Source organism: Rissa tridactyla, chromosome Z, assembly GCF_028500815.1.
Source record: "Rissa tridactyla isolate bRisTri1 chromosome Z, bRisTri1.patW.cur.20221130, whole genome shotgun sequence".
NCBI lineage: Eukaryota > Metazoa > Chordata > Aves > Charadriiformes > Laridae > Rissa > Rissa tridactyla.
Genome location: NC_071497.1, coordinates 52492397 through 52496139, shown reverse-complemented (window position 1 = coordinate 52496139; position 3743 = coordinate 52492397). Strand labels below are relative to the sequence as shown.

General features: G+C 41.6%; 1 non-coding gene across 1 annotated transcript; it reads right to left on the bottom strand.

The window, feature by feature from the left end:
* Positions 1-453: 453 nt before the first annotated feature.
* Positions 454-525, bottom strand: TRNAH-GUG (transfer RNA histidin (anticodon GUG)). The gene has a single exon. It is a non-coding gene; the product is annotated as a tRNA-His (tRNA).
* Between the last annotated feature and the right edge of the window lie 3218 nt (positions 526-3743).

Below are 3743 nucleotides of genomic sequence, written 5' to 3'. Positions count from 1 at the left end.
TCACTGACAAGTGATGGTTCCTCATCTGTCACCAGCAAAGACCTTCTCCTGGCAGCAGTTCATGCCCAGGTAAGCAGGATTTCCACATCTACCACTGTCGTATTTCCAAGCAATTCAGGCTGATTGCTTTATCAGGATGAAAAAAACCAGCAAAACTCAAAACCAAGCAGACTTCATCGCTCAGTCCAGATCTTAAGTAGCTGTAATGAGTAAAAATTACGTGCTCACTTTGTCACTGTGTTTATCCCAGTATCCATAAACACTTAAATAAATAAATAAATAAATCACCCTTGGCAACAGGATTACTGAACTAATACTTGCGGCACACAACCTTTTATCAAAACACCCTTGTAAAATTTACAGAGCTTTCTCATCTTAGTCTGAGACATCCCCAATAGATTATATGGGGTATTCAACCTGTCGTTACATCTCTTCAAAAGATGCACCATTCCCTGCCGTGACTCGGATTTGAACCGAGGTTGCTGCGGCCACAACGCAGAGTACTAACCACTATACGATCACGGCACGCTATCAGAACACCCTAAATTGAAGTGACATCTTTCTTCCCCAGTGCTCTCCACAATTTCATACAAATGGTGCCACCTACGGTTCACACTGAGTTTTAGCAGCAGCTGGTTCTAAACCGTCTTTAAGTAATTACATGTTAACTGCCTTCTCAAAATCGCCCCCAGAGTTACTTTTCCCTTCTCTTAATAACCCATGCTCATCAGGACCGTCTGAAAACAGGCACAGGAGAGGTATAATGACCCTTCTCCTGTCCTGGGAGGGGGGAGAAGGGTCGTTATATTAATTTCTCTCTGAAAATGTTCTTTTCAGAGACAACATTTTTTTCCTATTTTATCAGTGGCAGGGAAGGCGGAGCCATGACAGCAGAAAAGTCTGGCTGCGTGCTGCAGAGTCAGATTCACTCAATTGAAAACTGCATTTTGCTGAGTTGAACCAGGTATGATTCATTCTAATATAAGTGCTTGTATTGATGGACATCCTCTTCCTTACCTCTGCAATAAGCACAGAACATTAAAATCAGCTTTTTCAGAATTTGCATGATCTACTGTGGAAGGAGACAGCCAAATGCTACAGGTGAAGTCTGAGGGGGATGAGCACTTGGTTCCTATCAACTAAGACCATCAGTTAGCGCTATACTGTAGCGACTACTGAGAAGCTCCTGCCCTTTGTCAAGTGTTCAGACACAAACAGACTGTAAACAACATTCAAATAGGTATGACAGCAAAAATTTGTGAGTTCTCTCAAACAAAAGCTCCCGACAGAAATCAAGCTGTGCAATGTAAAGAAATTTTTTTTGTGGGGGAAAAAAAAATAACGCAGCAAGCTCTGGAGCACTCAAGCCCTGCTCAGAAAATGCAGCCTGTTTTCTGCTGCTGCTTCCCTGATCTCCAATCCTGCCAGGCACAGCCCAGCCCTGTGCTAAGGGGCTCTTTTGCTGTCACAAGCTTGAAAGAAAGAGAACCAGGACCAGGTGTGGTACACATCTGAGATAAACCTAATCCTTCGATTTAGGTTTGCTGTTGCCTCATAAAGCCAATACACTTGGCAGAAATTTAAGCATAATTGCATAAATAAGCACTGGCAAAATAATAGGGAGCTACTAGGACTCTTCCTATCCTTCCCCTCCATCCCTGTATTTCAGTCCTCATGCCACAACTGTCTGGAAAGCAGGTGTCAGCAGAATCTGTTGCTGAATTTTCCGGCAAGGGAAAAGGACTGGAGAAAGCAATCCTCTCTAGCACAGCTTGTGCATTGCAGTGTGAATGTTACCTGTAAAGCCATCACATATATGTTGTCAGCTGTAAGACGTCACAGTATGGGAAGGCTTTTTTCCCTTTTCCTCACCAGCCTCCAAGCCCATTGACCTCTAAAGACATCTCTGAAGAGCTGGACAGTGATTGACACTTCTGGGTGAATGCTTTGTTGTGGCAAGTCCTATGGTACTCCCCAGTACTCCAAAGACCTTGATTAAACAGGACTAAGAAACTGGGCACCAGTATTTAACAGCCACCAGCAGCACAGCGTATCGAGTGTTCTTCATTACTGCAATTTTCCTCATTTGGGTTGTGTTCTGGTTTTGTTGTTTTTTGTTTTTTTTTTTTTTAAATATATTCATTGGAAAACATGGAAAAGTGTGGTTCTGAAAGAAGGGTGGTAGATAAGGCCTGAAGTCAGCTCAAAAGGTCTTATCAGTGAAGAGGACTGTACCATGACATAGTCACCTGCATGTGAGCACGAGTGCATTTGGAAGATGGCATTGCTCAGCATCATGCACACATGGGCAGGTGGAACAGACCTGGAACAAAAGTGATTCAGTATTCAGTAGTAATTTATCTGAAGTTTCTTGTTATCGTAGACCTGTGCAAGGAGAGGTCTTGGAATATTTACTTCATTTCCGTATTTTGGACCTTAAATAATCTTTCTTTTTAAAAAAAAAAAAAAAAAAGAAAAGGGTTTTGTTATTACTGGTTGCCTGTCCTGAAGTAACAACAGCAACTTCAGTTTTATTTGAGTTCTTCAGAACATCCAGAGTTCCTCTAAAGACAGAAGTCTAGTAAATACTATAGATAGGTTTCTGTTCACGGCATCTCCCTTCAAAGTAAGGGGATTAAGTTAAAGTTACGGCAGGACCTCTTGAGGTGCTTTATAGCATCATACTCAGTTGGAGTCACTTGACCTACTGTTTTTCAGACCTATATACACATTAGAATAAAATGCAGATTATAATAAATAAATGTCATCAATCACGTCCATAAACCTTTGGAGCTTAAGATCAGCCCACAAATCTTTGACATGATACAGCAAGCAGAATCCACCGGGTAACGAATGATCATTTCATTAATTGTACTACACTGGTACCACTTTTCACCCCATCTCTACACATCTTGCCATTGTTTGCATTTATTTGTTTTTTTAGTCATTCCTATTAGTAAAATGTTACTAGTGTTTCTTTTTCTTCCCCAGACGAAGGTTAGTGCACACTCGCATGCCCTGTGCAGTACTTTAATGGTCATGTTATTCTCTCCCCTGATCCCAGCCTTGACACCTTTACTTGAGCTCTGAAAACAGCTGTGAAATTTTCACCCACAAAACTGAGAAGACATGCTAAATATTTGCAGTTTCCTTTTTTTAAAAAAAAAATTTTTGTGTGTGTGTTTTTTGTCTTTCAAATCAATGACTTTTTCTGTTAAGATGCCAGTTTTGAGCAGAACATTTCTCTTTTTCAGGATTGAATCTCTTGTCAAAAGAAAAAAAGTAATCAGAAGACACTCCCCCCAACCCCAGACAGCCAACAAGTTCATGGGCGGATCGGGAATGAAGACATGAAGCAGATACAAATACCATCCATCTCTCTCTCTCTCTCTCATTTCCTAAGGGGGTTCTTTACTTATCACATTATTAATGTTAGGTGAATCTCTCCTAGTGTCCCTAGCCTGAACTCTTCCATTTATTGCTAGCATAAGTGAGCATTTAATGGCATCAGGCCATGGAGGTTTTGCCTCTATAGTGAATGAGCTGTGCAAGGGTTAACACTTGATCGAAAAGCCTGGGACAGGCATGCCCTCCCCACACCCACAGTCAAGTAGCCCAAGGCATTCACATAGGAAACAGGAGACCCTTGATCAGGTCCCTCTTCTGCCTACTTCTGTTAAATATCTGGGTTTCTCAGTCTGTTTCTCACCTGCCTCTACCAGAGGAAGTGTTTCTTCTAATCT